We start from the raw sequence: 16,601 nt of genomic DNA, 5'->3' as shown, positions 1-16,601 counted from the left end.
GTTCTCCAGGCTTCTTGAAGGACATTCAAAGCTTGTCTTTGGATGTTGTCTGCTTTTGTTCTGTTCTCTGTCAACATGATCCCACAACACTTTAATAGTGTTTAGGTCTTTGCTCTGGGGAGGCCAAACCTTGACTGATAGTTTCATTGGATGTGTTTTTCTATCCGAGTGTGCTTTTATTGCATTCGCGGTGTATTTGGGATGCTTCTCGTGCTGAAAAATAAAGCTATATAAAGCCCCAATTGGCATTTTATATGACTTCAACTAAAGATATGAGAACAAATTGTGTGTACCTAAAGATGTGTTAAGTGTCTTAACAAACAAACAAACAAACTCTGAAAAATTTGAGGTGCAAGATCTGAACTGAAAAAATAGTGAAAAAGCAACCTATGTCCAAAGGAAAACTCTGGAAGATCTTCAGAAAGAAATTAAGATGTCTCGAGACTTTTGCACAGTACTGCTTATACAGTAATTTCCACATTATGCTTGCTTATTATTATATTATACATTTTAACCTATTCTCTGCAGTTATTCCTTCCCATCTCGTGTGTTAGGAATAATCATGCTTTCTGTCGACATTTTCATTGTCACTTTTTTTTTGGACAATGCTTTCCTAACCAACAGTTCATCTTTGCTACTGAAACCTCTTGATTTAAAGCTGCCAGCAGGCATCACAGATTAAAGCGCTAATATTGAGCCGCTCTCTGCGTAGGCAGTAAAAACAGAGGAGCGTTTGCTTCCGGAGCAGCGTCCCCCGGTTCCCCCTGCCGGAGACCAGCGGCATCTGGGAGGGAGGAGAAAAGGGAAACAATCCGAGAACGGAGGGGTGGAGAGAGAGAAAAAAGACAGGAGCTCTGCGAGGAGTACGTGAACCCGCAGGAGAAGAGGTGAGTGATGTGGTATGCCGATAAATTTCGCTTCAACGCAGGGACTTGCGGTCGTTTTACGTCTCGTTCAAATGAAAAACGGGAGTTAACTTTTCCCGTAATCTTCCCCGGGCGACGCAGTGATTGGCATCTGAGGGGCCCGCTGTGTTACAAACGGTTGGCGAAGGTGGTGGTGGTATAGGAGGATAGGCTGGGGCGGCAGATGAGGGGAGGGGGCATTTACGGGACCCAGGGTATGCTTCTTTCACTTTATTGTCACGTATTTTCCCGGTGTCCGTGGACGAGCTCTCACACAGCGTTCAGGGAGTCACACGTTCAATGCGCAGCTGTAAACGGAGCACGGTCGCGGGCAAGGCAGCTGCCGCTGACTCCAGCTTGACTTTTTAACTCAGCCGCTGTGTCGAGGGGACCGAAAAACAGGAGAACCGTCCGACGGTGGACACAACATACGTGTAAAATAACCTTTGTGGCACCTAACGGCTCTTAAACGTGTGTCGTCTTCATGCAGAGGGCCTAGGCTCAGGTAAGAGACGGGGGAAACTGTCCAATCATCCAAACTTGGCCAACCTCAAGACAAAAACAAGGCTTTTTTTATGCTTCACACCCCTAAATACCTTCATATGAGGCAACTAGCCAGTTTGGTGCATTAAGCTAAGTCAGTAAGATATAATATTCATTTCGGCAAGTGACCAAAATAAAAAAAATAAAAAATCAGAAAATTTTGAGTAAAGCCTAGATTGGTGTTTTTATCAGTTATTCGTGGATCAGGCAACAATGTGACCTTCCTCACATCTTCAGTTGTATAGTAAATCATTTAAATTTAAGATGATTGATCCAACAAGTATCAGTCTGTCACTCCAACAGTGGCTTAAACCTTTAATCAATTATTAATTTTCTGTTTGGAACTAATTAGCTGACAGATTAATTCAGCCTGCTCCAGTTTTCTGTCCTGTGGTTTCCATCCAGAGGTTGGAAACATTCCCATGTCGTGCTCTGTTTACAGCAACAATTTAAGTAATAAAAAGGCTCATTGTGAAACAAACAGGCATAAAGGGGGTATTCTCTTCACTTAGGCATATTACATTGAATAGTGTGTGGGGCTGTAGGCCATCAGAAACCCCTGGGAGCCCAGTCAGGGACTTGCAGTGGTGCTTGGTCCTGGTTGGTTGTGGCTAGCTAATCATTTCCAGCCTTCCTCTGGTTGTTTCTGCCAGAGCTCCCTGAGAAGATACGGCTGTTTGTTTTATGCAAACATGGAGCCACTTAATTGCATGTTTATGTTTTTGCGATATAAAGAATCTAGAGGAGGACGTGAATAGCTTTCCTGTTTTAATTTTCTTAGAGGTAGGGAGGAGAAAGAGAGAGGGGAGAGAGTGAGAGTTTGGGATATGTAATGATTGTGCATAAACACCTAGAGGGAGCGTCACTGTTGACTCTTGTGGTAAGACTGTAAACGCTCGGGACACAGTTCATGTAATATATTGCAGCCTATGAGGAGAAGGAGTGCTGAAGTTGTTGACAATAACGCCAATTGTCAGAGGACCCGATTTCTTCTTTTAGAGTGCACCACTGAGGTTTCACTGCCAGCCTTTCTCTCCTGGCTCTGCTGTATTTGTTTTGCATCACATTTGCACTGGTACTTACTTACTGGTGTATCTGTTTCAAAGGTGCAGTCATGTTAAAAAGCCTCATGAGTAAAGCATGCTTTGAGTCTGATCTAAATATCTTCCCAGTTCTCCCTTTTCCTGCCTTTGCTTCCTTTTTTTATTTTTTATAAGCACTTTGTTGGTAAACAGCTTGTGCTCTCTATTTTAAGCTGTGGTTGTGGCGGTGTCGGTTTGGTGAGTTCATTTGTGCAATTGCAAAACTGAATGTGTCACTGGCTGTACCACCATAGTAGAAATGGTGCACTGTCATCCTCTGCCTCGCCTCCCTCGCTATCCTTGCAGCCTCTATACCCTGCTGTCTTGCTTTTCATTCAAACCTAGCCCTTCTCTGCAGTGTGTGTGCGTGTGTGTGTGTGTGTGTGCGTGTACATGATGTCATTGCTAATTGCTCAGGGCTTTTGGGTTTGGGTTAAGTTGGTTTATATTCTGCTCCTCTCTGTGTTGCCAGCCTCTGTCGTCGCTTCATCCTTCTTTTCCCTCGTCATTTTCTCTCTCTCGCTCCTTTGCCCTCCCTCCCTCCCTCTTGTAGCATTTCTATACAGCAATCAGGAGTTGCTGAGTGTGGAAAAAGTGACTCGGACATTTATGGGTCGAGTTTTGGGCCAAGCACTGCAGACTGTTCCTGAGTGCGTCTTTGTTTTAGCTCTGGTAATATTTGGTATGAGCTCCTCGCTTTCAAGATGCCAACTCATCCTCAAAGGAAGGCGTGCTGCTGCACGATTTGGACACATGCACAGAATGCAAGCGCAAGTCGGTAATGTCTCGTTTTTATATGAAATGAATCAACACATGGCACCTGACCCCTGAAGAATCAGGATTTTAGAAGTTTAGCAGTTTTACAGTCAAAGAACATGAGATGAATGTCAAAACCTTTTCAGCATTTCTGACCCTTAATAATTTCATGAAATGTTGGTTTCAAATCAGTTTTACTGCAGTGTAAGGGTGAGGTAAAATCTTAGCGTTATATTCTGAAGGCAAATTTATTTTTATTTTGTATTTTTTGATTCGAGCATCAGTTCTGCAGCATATATCATTGTTGCACTGGCAAAGTTGCACTTGGGTCAAATTAAGCTTTAGCCTGTGGAAGTTCTGCTTTTCTGTGAGGCAGATAGGAAAGGACGGGAAGATGGAGTAAGGTGAAAAGCATGCAGGAAATGATCTGTGGTGGCCTTGCGGCATATTGGTATCCCACTCAACCCAGGGAGCTAAACCACCTCCCAAAGGTCTCGATTTTAACCTGTATTTTAATACCAGGCTCATCCTTAAGCTGTGTGAAAATGATTTCTGAGATAGTCATTTTTTTTTGTTAATGACTGGTATCTGTGAAAGAGTGTTCAGATATTCCATATAATAGCTGATCAAATGGCTTTAGGTGCTGAAGAAGATTTTCAGAATCGTCATAAAGTGAACATGCATGGACATCAGAGACGGTCTGTTTGTTTTTAGCCCTTTATGTGGCTAGTTGTTGTACTTTTGGGATTATAAGGGCTAAAAATGCAACAACAAAAAAAAAGATTTTTAAAAAGAGCAAAATTTGAGGACCTAGTATGTAGATAAAGTTTTGCATGCCTTCATTAAAAATACTTGAATCGTGTGATGGAGGGGCTCAGGTGGGCATTTTTGTCACATTTGGTTGATTGACCCTAATCCAGGCTGTCACCTTGCAAAGCTTTGAGCACAGCCTAAAATATGTTTCAATAGCCGCGCTAGCCACAGTCCTCAGCAGAATGGGTGCAGTTGTTGGAAAGACGATAAACCTGCATGTGAACGATCCCGGGACTTTCTTGCCTTGCAGCACCAACTCGTTAGTCTGTGTGTGGTCGGGGTCATGCACAGCAGCTGACGAGAAAGCGTGGTGAAAGTGTGCGTGTGTGTACATGCTTGTGTGACTGAGCGTTTCTGCGTGGGTGTGTGTGAGCAATCAGATAAAGAGTTCGGAGATCCGCTACCACCACCCTTCTTCCCTTGTGTAACAATACTTCTGGTCCGCCCCTGACCAAACAACTGTTTGTGTGTGTGATTTTTAGTCGTGTGTGTGTGTGGTGTGTGTGACCAGATTGGACAGATGAATGATGAATTAAGGACAGCAGAGAGTAGATTCATCCCAGGCTGTCATGCTGGCAGGATAACCACGCTACGATTTGTTTGTGTGGATTTATGTGTGCTGCTGGGTCCGGGAGACTGTGAGTTGTCAATCTTTTTTCAGCATCTCATTCTCTTCACTTTCAGCCCCCTATCGATGCCTCTCAATAGGGTTATTGTGCCCACTGTTAGGCAGGCTGCAGTGTGTGTGTGCGTGCATGCGTGTGTGTGCGCGCATTGTTGTTGCAGGGAGCAGACAGCCGTGAGGTGTGTTTGAACAGGGAAGGAGCACAGAGGCCCTGTTCATCCTGCGGGGTGTGAAGCCAGATGATAGGGCCCCTTTTTTTTCTCATCTTTCCATCTGTCCGTCTGTCTCGCCTGTTTTTTGACAGCTTTTCGCCCGCATGCTTGCTCCTCATCGCCGCCTTTTCCCCCCTCCACTTTTTTCCGCTTTGTTTTCTTTTCTTTTTTTTTTTGTGTGTTTTTCTGTTTGTGTAGCGTGTCGGCTCCTGGCAGCCTCGCCGATGGACTGTCTCCTTGCTGTCAGAGCGCTCTGGGATCGGGTCATCAGTATGCACGTTATTCTGCCTCCAAATTACCTGAGGATGAGGCGAGGATGGACAGGATTTCTACTTTTGAAAGGGGGGGGGGCTTTTTCTGCGACTCTCCTGTTTATATGTTTCTGTTTCTGATGTTGTCTTTTCCACATGGCTGCACTTTCCCCTGTATACACCCATCAGTTTCAGTTCAGCTGCATAAGGGTTTTTTCTTCTTCTGGCTTTTGGTCTGGCGTTCCCTTCTCCCTCCTCTCGCCTCCTTTTGGCTTTTAAACAAACACACGTGCACACACACAGTCATATGATATGAAAGTGGCTATAAAGGCCAGAGCCCCAGGTGCTACTGTAAATTGGCCTACTTAAAAAAAGTTCAAGGATTTGGGCTGTCTCTAAACAAGGATTAAGAAGTGATAGAAGTGAGAGTCTGGACTCCATGTCTCAAGGACCACTTGGGTAAATGGACAGGTGTTCCTCTGTTAGCAGGTAATTGGATTTCATAAACAATTTTTAGGGGTGGGGGAAAAACCTGAAGGGCTTGCCAAGCAAAATATTTGCAGTGCACTAATAATAGCAAGCAGAGCTGAAATTAGTGCTTTAAGCATTTAGCCAGGAGATACGATAAAGAACCAAACATTCACATATAAAGAACAACATTTGTGCAAAAATATGTTAAGCCCTTACTGTTTCCCTTGCAAATTGGCACAAATCTTGAAAATGATTGGAGATCATTTATATGTTTGGTGAAATCAAATTGTAAAAATTTAACGATAGAACAAACAGCTCTGTAGCCAGAAGAAAACACTTATCAATGAGGCTAACTGGGAAAACAGGTTTCAGTTTGCCAAGGAGCATAAAGATTGGACTGTGGAGGAATGAAAAAAGGATCACGTGGTCTTATGAGTCCAGATTTGCCCTGTTCCAGAGTGGTGGTGCATCGACCATCCCTAGTACCTACCATGCAAGCCTGTGGTTGCAATTTTCATTGTAATTTTTAGGTGGTCTGTGTTCAGAAAACAAGGTCAGCTGACTACCTGAATATACTGAGAGCCCAGCTTTTTCCATCCATTTGTGGCACAGGGATATTTTAATTATATTTGACAGCGCCAGGATTCGTTGGGCTCTAACTGTCAAAGAGTGGTTCAGAGAGCATTTTCACACATGGATTGGCCACCAATGAGTCCAGACCTTAATCTCATTGAAGAACCGGGATTTGCTGAAGAAGACTTAATGTATCGGTCTAACTCTCATCATCAGTGCAAGATGTTGGTGAAAAAGTGCAAGTCTAGATGGAAATAAGTGTTGTAACATTGCATAAGCTTATAATGGAACAGTGGATGTGTGCTGTCATCAAAGCTAACACAGTCCAACAAAATATTAGTGTGACTTTTTTTTTTTTTTTTTTTTTTTTTGGACCAGGCAGTGTATGTTTGACGCTGCTGTTTTCAGTGTTCAGTAGTGACACTGATATGCACAGTGAATGTATAACATAATAGTAAATGTAAAATAGACACAGGATGCCTCTTGAAAAAATTGACTTATCGTAGATCATAGTCGAGGCCTGCTTCATCACCTTCCCACTGATGCTTTAATTGAAAACTATTTCTCTGATGCCACTCGATAATGCAGGTCACTTGATCCCTGAAAGTGTATGAGAAAACTAGTTTTAGCCAAATATTAGGTCTTTTCTACATCAGCTGTGTGCCAAGATCAGCAGCAGAAGGCAACACTGATTTTGTTTTTTGTTTATTTTTTATCTGTAGGGGTTTTTCGGCTGGTTTAAAATCCCACAGAAGAAATGGTAAAACTGCCACGAACCCTTTCTTCCATCTTGATGTGGAAGGGCAGAGCCTGTAAATTCCTGTGTGGTGAATGCACAGGATGACAGGTGATCTAAAAGTTGAATCATGTGTGCAGTCATTGTGGTGGTGTTCTTTTTGTTTTTTATGACTACATCATATCCTGTGGTGGGAGTATAAATAACCGAACATCTGTGGTAAGGATGTGATGCGGTGCCAGCCTCATCTCCATATCTTTACTGTGATTCATAAAACCGCAGTTGCATTTAAAACAACTTTGTATTGGGGATTAAAATTTAAATTAATTGACTAGTGTCGCTTTGATTAACCACACAGTGCTGGAATTTGCTTATTGGCTTTGCACTCACTCGTTAGAATAAACGAATTGGCGGCCTCGACCTCTGTTTGCTCCTAACAGGGGTGGTGCAGAGCTGGTCCACTAGTTGTGGTTTAGCTAGCTTTGTCATCCCCATCCAAAAGCAATATCTAGCAGGAGAAGAATGGCCTGCTTAAGCTGGGAAACGACAACGATAAGCAGTACAGAGACAGAGGGAGAAAGAGACAGGCTTTGTGTAGGAGGAAGAGGTGACAAGAGCCAGAGATGGGGTGATTTAAAGTATTGGCGATGGAGCAATCATTGCAACGGTGTCTGTAGTTTCGTTGGCAGTGATGGGACATTCCTTTTCTGATGAGTCACTCGCTCTGATCCACCAACTCTCCTCACATCTTTGACGCTAGTACCCCGTTGCTTTCTCTCTCATTTTCTGAGTCTTTCTGTCTCCCTTCCTTCCTTTCCCCCCCCTTTAATTTGGCAAATAAAGGCCGAGCCTCCAGCCATTTTGATCACACAAGGCTGTGATATTAATACAATCTTGTGGCATTATCATGCAACAGCTTGACACAGGCTGTCTAATGAAAGGTGAGATAACAAGACTGTGCTGAAGACACACACACACAGTTTGATTAAGTGCTGTGCCATTTGTGTCTAGACTTCCCTGTCCTCTCGGATGTCCTGTCACATTTCGGCTATATATAGGATACGCAGTCTCTCCACTGCTTCTGCCCTGGCCTTGGATCTGACAGGCCTTTTGTGCACAGCCATGTCTGTCCGCCCCTCTATGTGTTTCTTCAGAGGGGAAAGGTGTGGCTTTCCAATAGCCAATATCCTCTCTTTCTACCAAACAAAAGAATATGAAGCAGCTGTAATGTTTGCAGTCAAGTGAGAAGTAGTAAGAAGCTCTAATGATCGAAGTGCTTGCTTTTTGCTGACTCATATTGATAAAAGAAATGACAGGAGCATGAGGTTTGATAGTATAAATATAACCTGAGTCAGAAATAAAAATATGGAGAACACTTTATTTATTCTCCTTTTGGTCTGCAAAGAGATATTTTCGGTATTTAGTGAGATGAAAGAGTGAATGAGCGAGTCAGAATTTTAAGAGTTCAGCGTCCCATTTTTACCTGGAACTTTTATAATATATATATATATATATATATATATTATTATATTTTATATTTGGTAACCTGTGATTTTTACTGGGTTAACCTCTCTGGGTTAGTTTCCACCAGGTGACCAGTGACCTGGTTTGGGCTAGAGTTGGCTTCGCATCTGCTCCTTTTTAATGGCATTTCCTTCCATTTGGCACACCCAAATGGAAATATTATAGCAGATGACTTGTAAAGCCAAAATGGATTAACAGGACTTGATTGGAAAGGTGTAATCTTCAGGCTTTTGTTTAGCACATGGCTAAAGTAGAACCTAACACTACCCCTAAGAGGCATGTTATAGTTATATACATGGGAGGACATCTGCATGCTGGACAGCTTTTTGGATCAAAACAGCCTTATCTATGGAGACATACAGTGCACCAACTGTGCACCCTTTAGTTAAAGTGGACTTTAGTCATTCCTGTTCTAGTGGACTTAATGGTCCATGATATCTACAGCTGTCTATGTCCATAGCAGGGTGTGATCGCTGCTTAAGCAGGTCTCCAATGATCTGGTGGATGTTAGTGTTTGAACAAATTAATGTATGAGACTTTGGTTGAAATGGAACCTCTCTATTTTCTGCACATTTTCCCTCATTTTAAGTATGTAGCTGAAACAAAACTTAACCAAAACATTAGATGGGGTGTCCTGGCCAGGTGGATGTTGAGACGCTTGCTGACACATGACGCCAACAGATTTACTCAGCTGTAACTAACGGATGTTAATTCAATGAGTGTGTCAGACAGTGTTGAATTTGCACTATGTGTAAAGTGTAAGAAATGTGGTAAAAGGCACAGAGTGTGATTGTTTAATACAATGGGGAGGTGAACTCTGTCTTTTTAATGTTTATCTGCGATGTTCTCTGCGGTATTGGGAACTGCATCATGATGTTCAGGTAGATGAGTGGCCATAGGCTCGTTAGTGATCGAGCTCATACGGTTGACAGCTGGTGAATACCAAACAGCACCTGTTAATCCACCAGTTAAATTTGAGAGCAGATTGCCTTTTTTGCAAAGTAACTCCTGTGGATTCATGACACAGCTCATCGTGCCAGTAAGTGACTCGCAGCACCTTTTCCTGCTGCTGTAGCCTCAGATTCAGTCTTGATATTTGAGCTATAGATGCTGTTCCCGTGGTGACTTTGAGTGATGAACTCTTTGGTTTGGGTGCCTAGCAACGGGAGTCAAACGAGTATTCAGTTTTAATTGTGAACTATTTGATGACCAAAGATGACCCCCACCCCACACTGCTCTCAAATGACTGTAATGAAAGTACTGGATGGACCTTAGCATGTTCTTCTATTTCTGTTGTTTAGTGGTAGTTGACAAACCGTGGTAGTGGAGCATTAAAAAAGAAAGAAAGTTCAGTGATGCAGACCATTTCTCTAGTTATATTAAGTGTAGTAAAGTGAGACGACTCTTGAATGTGCAGGACTGCCCATTTTGCATAACTACAGTGGGGCAAAAAAGTATTTAGTCAGCCACCGATTGTGCAAGTTCCCCCACCTAAAATGATGACAGAGGTCAGTAATTTGCACCAGAGGTACACTTCAACTGTGAGAGACAGAATGTGAAAAAAAATCCATGAATTCACATGGTAGGATTTGTAAAGAATTTATTCGTAAATCAGGGTGGAAAATAAGTATTTGGTCACCTCAAACAAGGAAAATCTCTGGCTCTCACAGACCTGTAACGTCTTCTGTAAGAAGCTTTTCTGTCCCCCACTCGTTACCTGTATGAATGGCACCTGTTTGAACTCATCATCTGTATAAAAGACACCTGTCCACAGCCTCAAACAGTCAGACTCCAAACTCCGCCATGGCCAAGACCAAAGAGCTTTCGAAGGACACCAGGACAAGTATTGTAGACCTGCACCAGACTGGGAAGAGTGAATCTACAATAGGCAAGCAGCTTGGTGTGAAAAAATCAACTGTGGGAGCAATCATCAGAAAATGGAAGACATACAAGACCACTGATAATCTCCCTCGATCTGGGGCTCCATGCAAGATCTCATCCCGTGGGGTCAAAATGATCATGAGAACGGTGAGCAAAGATCCCAGAACCACACGGGGGGACCTGGTGAATGACCTGCAGAGAGCTGGGACCAAAGTAACAAAGGTCACCATCAGTAACACACTACAACGGCAGGGAATCAAATCCCGCAGTGCCAGACGTGTTCCGCTGCTGAAGCCAGTGCATGTCCAGGCCCGTCTGAAGTTTGCCAGAGAGCACATGGATGATACAGCAGAGGATTGGGAGAATGTCATGTGGTCAGATGAAACCAAAGTAGAACTTTTTGGTATAAACTCAACTCGTCGTGTTTGGAGGAAGAAGAATACTGAGTTGCATCCCAAGAACACCATACCTACTGTGAAGCATGGGGGTGGAAACATCATGCTATGGGGCTGTTTTTCTGCCAAGGGGACAGGACGACTGATCCGTGTTAAGGACAGAATGAATGGGGCCATGTATCGTGAGATGTTGAGCCAAAACCTCCTTCCATCAGTGAGAACTTTGAAGATGAAACGAGGCTGGGTCTTCCAACATGACAATGATCCAAAACACACCGCCCGGGCAACAAAGGAGTGGCTCCGTAAGAAGCATTTGAAAGTCCTGGAGTGGCCTAGCCAGTCTCCAGACCTCAACCCCATAGAAAATCTGTGGCGGGAGTTGAAAGTCCGTGTTGCTCGGTGACAGCCCCAAAACATCACTGCTCTCGAGAAGATCTGCATGGAGGAATGGGCCAAAATACCAGCTACTGTGTGTGCAAACCTGGTAAAGACCTATAGTAAACGTTTGACCTCTGTTATTGCCAACAAAGGTTATGTTACAAAGTATTGAGTTGTATTTTTGTTATTGACCAAATACTTATTTTCCACCCTGATTTACGAATAAATTCTTTACAAATCCTACCATGTGGATTCATGGATTTTTTTTTTCACATTCTGTCTCTCACAGTTGAAGTGTACCTCTGGTGCAAATTACTGACCTCTGTCATCATTTTAGGTGGGGGAACTTGCACAATCGGTGGCTGACTAAATACTTTTTTGCCCCACTGTATTCATAACAGCGTTGCTTATCTAGCTGCTTATCAATACCTAGCTACCAGTGCCAGTTCCATACTGGTTATTAACAACAGCCCTAAACAAGGAGGACAGCAAAGAGGATGCTCTGCTGGGATTTTAAAAACTTTCTAACCACATTATTATTGCAAGGACACTGTCTGAGGTCTTCAGGCATATAAAAAAAGCAGTAGGCACTTGCTCTCAAATGTTACGTTTTGGCCTTCACCCAGAGGAGAATCTTCTGTTGTTAAAATGTACAGCTCAGAAAAATTCACAACGAGGTTTAAATCACACATCGACTCTTCAGGATTTAAGTATTCAAGCTTATTCAAGTTTACTTATATAGATTGTAAAATTTGCTGAGAAGAGAAGGAGATGACAATGGCCAGTGGAAACCAACAATACCAACACTTTGAGGGCTGGATTCAGAATCACACCATTTTTAAAGTGGGGTGTCATCATATCAGACTTTGGTTGAGTAACGTAACACTGACTCTTTGCGTGAATAGTACTTTAGGCATTCAACAGATGTTATGATCACTAATAATACAGAGTACTTAACATAAAAAAACAAGAAAAGGTATTTGAAAATGAGGAAAAAAGTGATATTGTAATATAATCCTGTAACCATGAAATGGAAAACGATTACCCCGAGCTGCAGGCACATGACAGGCTGCACTATAAACGTGTTGTTGTCACACTCCTGGCACTACTTGTTGCCGTCAGCGCTGGGTCCAGGAAAGAGCTGTGGTCTCATTACGTCAAAGTCTTTCTGGCTGCAGGACCGGCTCATCTGCGTTACTGCGTTTCGCTCAGTGTCACTGTATTCGTGGTGCACCCTTTCTCCCCCTCCCTCGACCTCCGTGCTCACCCACAGGAAAGAGGGGTCTGGTAATGGGGGAGGGGTTGGTGCACACTCGGTCCCAAGTTTCCCAAATCCAGGAAATGGTCTCTTGGCTTTGTTTCTGAAACGGTTTTTTTCACTCCTACATCAAAAGATTTCAAACCCTGCAGAATGTTTTCTGGGCTCATTTTCTAAGTGTGTTATATAATTCTTTAACCCCCTGTCACCCCCAGCTGCTTCCTGACTTTATCTGGGCTCGTTTCATCAGGAGCAGTGTGTGTGTGTGTGTGTGTGTGTGTGTGTGTGTGTGTGTGTGTGTGTGTGTGTGTGTATCTCTGGAGTCCTGCGCCTTTGACTGGCTGACGTGTTGAGAGAGTTATGGTTAAATAAGTAACTCTATATGTGTTTTCTGTCACAGCTGACCCATTTACTTTCAAGTATACATACAGAGGGCATTCACTGTCACCGGCAGTGTTGAAGAGCTCAGTTTGCTCTGGGTCAGTGAGGGGGATGTGTACACACATGTGCTCACAAATGCTCATTACTTACCTTCATTCTTGAGGCATGTAGCTTTTGTGTTTTGTCTGCTCCTCCTGTTGACTAATTAGTCTTTTTTTTTTTTTTTTTTTTTGCCCCCCACCTCACAGTGGCCCTGGCCCACCCACCCTCACATGCCTTAGATTCTTTGGCACACCCTGAAAATTCCCCCCTCCTTCCCTTTCTTTTGTGGTAAATTTTTTTTTTTTCCCCCCCTCTCACCGTCCCGCCCATGGAAACCACACCGGACGGAAAATGATATAGCTACACACACACACACACACACACACAGATGCTGTAAGTCTTTAATTGTGCCTTAAACATCGAGCTATTTGTGTCCGTCCTTCACTCTCTATACATCACTGCTGCTTAGACGAAGCACGGCCGTGTGAGCATGCTCACAACTTGGAGCTCTGTTTGCAAGCTTTGTTTGTGTGTGTATGTGTGTGTTTGTGTGTACATAAGGTTGTTTGTTTAGGCTGCAGTACCATTCAAAGTGTTACTTTGTCTCTGTTATTTCCCGCTTTGACAATTCAAGGATACACACACACACACACACACACACACACACACACACACACACACACACACGCACAGTGACGTCTAGCTTCGATTGCAGCTGTGGAACCAGATTTTGTAAATGGTTAATGTTTTCTTTATTGTTTTTATGCACACACACACACACACACACACACACACACACACACACACACACACACACACACACACACACACACACACACACACATCATGACGATGCTTTCCAAATGAGATTACAAAGAGCATCTTCAATAAATCATAAATAATGATCTCTAAGGAAGAAGCGTAAAATACATCTAGCAAAAACTAACCAAGTTAGCTCTTCTTCGTGTTATCGTCCTCGTCTTTCCTTTTCTTCATCTACTGCTTCTTCTCTTTCTCCTTCTATCTTCATCTGCATGCATTACTTCCACTCTTCCTTCTCCTCCTTCATCTTCTACCTATCCTCGTCCACTTCTTCTTTCTTTTCTCCTCCTCTTCAGGTCTTCTGCTACTACAGCTTGTTTTCCTCTCATTTCCCCCCCCGTTTCCTCATCTCCTCTCCCTCCTTCTTAATCTTCTTCTTCTGATCTCCCTCTTTTCTTCTACTTCATCTCCCTTTACTCCTTCATCTAGCAGTTGTCAGTTTCCTCCTTTTTCTTCTTCGACTACTACTTCTCCTCTTCCACCTGCTTTTTTTCCTCTTCTTCGTCTAAGTCGTCATCATCTGCATATTGTTGTTGTTATTATTATTACATTTTCTTCCTCATTTTGTTTCTCCTCAGCCTCTTGAAAAAGTAGAACAGCTCAACAGTGCATCATTGTAGTTTAGATGTAGGCTATGTAGTAGGCAACATTAAATGGGACACGGGTGGTTGGGCCGTGAGGAGCTCTGCACCTTTGACAGCATGTTTTTTGGGCAGTAGTGTTGTCAGCTTGTCGTGGAAGTAGTTTGCAGCTACGTGTTGAAGGCCTGGGCTTTTCTGCAGCCAATGAAAACAAAGCCAAGAAAGATCTGGGAAGTTTGCCTGCTATTGTGCAGCTGCCTTACAGTTTCACGTCCTAATCCAAAAAGTCAGAAAAACACTCCGCTGCATTTTCTGTTTCTGCATAGCTCGGCTTGTCTTGCTGGCTTGAACCCATCCGTTTTGTTTCCGGCGGCCTGGCCTCTGACTGCGACAGTTTTGCTTTCTTGTGAGTCTTTTTCGGTAACAGATGGGATTTCTCACGAGCCGTGGGGGAGAAGAGAGGGGAGGGGGCTGTAAATCAGCGTTATAGCGAGAAATGGGTGGTTTTATGTGAGTTTACAGACCCCCTTCACTTTTATTGAGGAAAAGACAGCATTTCTCTTCTTGACAAAGAGAAGAGTGAGGGGTTGAAAGGTAGAGGATGAATGAGGTGGAAGCCCGGAAAAGAGAGGGAATTGGACAAGAAAATAGGATAGAGGGGGGGAAAGGTAAAAGTCAAGTGGGATTAGCAGGGGAACTAGAATGGTGAGAAACTTTGAGAGGGAGGTGCAGGAAGGAGGGATGAAGCCCATCAAACTGCTGGCAGGCTTCCATCTGGCGTATGAATTTAAAAGCAATCTCAGTCCAGAGTGTCGGTGGTTGGAAACAGCACGCACGTAAAAAGAAACAGAGACACGGAGAGCGATGGAGTGTTTGCAGCTGCTTCCTTCATTCTTTTAGGATCTGGACACTCCGACATACAGACGACACTAAGTGCATGCACACACACAAAAAACAGCACACACTCAGTGGGCTGGCCTGTAGGTCAGAAGTTAAAGGTCAGTGCCAGACTGTGACACATCCTAGATCTTATTACCAACCCCTCCCCTCCCTCCCGGTGAGTGTTTTGTCTAAATGTCTGTGTCTCAGCTTGAACGTCTGTCCCTATATGTATCAGTACCACTGCTGCCCTGCCTGCAGATAGGCCCTCTAATTATGTATAGCCCCCCCACCACCACCATCCACAACAGAGGACTGCAAGGAGTGCTTCAAAGGTGCTGACGCTCCGATGCAGCCCAGATCCAGATGTAGTTGGTATTCAGACTTATCGTTTTAGTGCATTCCTGAACTGTAGCTCCAGCTCCTCTTTTTTTTTTTTTTTTTTTTTTTTTAAAAACATCATAATGATATGGCATCTTCGGTGCAGTCTGTATTTAGTGTTTGGACAGTGATGTTTTTTTGTTGTCTTTTACTACTTTAGCTCGCTGGACTTAAAATGAAAAGACCGATTTTTAAGTGCTAACTTGAAACTTTAAAGGCAAACTCCTCCAGTTTTATGCATCAAAGTGTTTAGACCAAATTTAAATGGTCTGCACCAAACAGCAGCCTGTATTTGTTTTTTGTTTTTTTCAGCGCAGTCGAGTTAAGTGACTCCAGTTGGTAGAGGTGGAGCCCTGTGTCTGGATCGTAGTGAGCACAAAAGATGGATGTAGCCATCATGAAGTCGCCTACTGCTTTCTTTTTAATGAAATGAGCATTTTCAGGGTTTGAAACCAGATACCCCAACCGTGGGGTGGATCTGACTCTTGAAACTGCATGCCTATACGAACATATCCTGGGTAATCCTTTTTTTTTTTTTTTCTTTTATTTAAATATTAGAATAATCCAAATTCACAAAATGGATTTGGTGTTTTATTCTCTATGATCCGTAATGAGTGCCTGAGCCCATAAACTCATTGGGAAAGGGCTTACAGAGGTCAAAGCTGAGGACTGTTTTCCCCATAGACATTCATAGGACCAGAAGTTCTTTTATTTCCCCCATAATATTAAAAAGGGTTATTTTTTTTGTACTCTATTTACCCCTTTAAAGCCTTCTAGGAATAAGCATTTCATGATCTCTTCTGAACTGAATAGTTTCTGTCATATTTCAGGCCTGCTTTTAGGACAAAAGGACTGGGCATGCATCAGAAGTTAATGAGGGTGGTCTCTGCCTACCCTTTCTATTAGTTGTCAAACCACATTTTTATTGATATATAGTGATGTGTGAAAACAAGAGTACATTAGGAGGACACGGGAGGGTTCCAGGTGTTGTAAGAGCTGGGCATTTTGACATTAGAGTCTGTGTGCATTGACTCGATTGTGAAGCCTGGCTCAAAAGGCCATTAGAGGAAGTGCAGACTTGATTTCCAGTGAGGTGGTGGTTGGTGCAGATT

At 43.2% G+C, this 16,601-nt stretch overlaps 1 protein-coding gene across 4 annotated transcripts in view; it reads left to right on the top strand.

Annotated features, from left to right (window-relative positions):
- Positions 1-736: 736 nt before the first annotated feature.
- Positions 737-16,601, top strand: part of apbb2b (amyloid beta (A4) precursor protein-binding, family B, member 2b) — a 56,405-nt gene continuing 40,540 nt past the window's right edge. For 3 of the 4 annotated variants that reach the window (XM_086295764.1, XM_086295763.1, XM_086295760.1), the window contains exon 1: positions 737-887. The gene's annotated coding sequence lies outside the window, so the exon portion shown is untranslated. Of the gene's footprint in view, positions 888-922; positions 1,411-16,601 lie in introns of those variants that run through there. The other variant, XM_086295761.1, reaches the window with a different exon arrangement.

The sequence above is a fragment of the Aulonocara sp. 'chitande type north' Nkhata Bay genome, linkage group LG6, assembly GCF_057382095.1.
Source record: "Aulonocara sp. 'chitande type north' Nkhata Bay isolate Kocher_YH1m ecotype deep benthic linkage group LG6, A_spYH_male_GT1.1, whole genome shotgun sequence".
Lineage (NCBI taxonomy): Eukaryota > Metazoa > Chordata > Actinopteri > Cichliformes > Cichlidae > Aulonocara > Aulonocara sp. 'chitande type north' Nkhata Bay.
The sequence above is the reverse complement of the archived record's forward strand: the minus strand, read 5'-3'. Positions and strand labels throughout refer to the sequence as shown.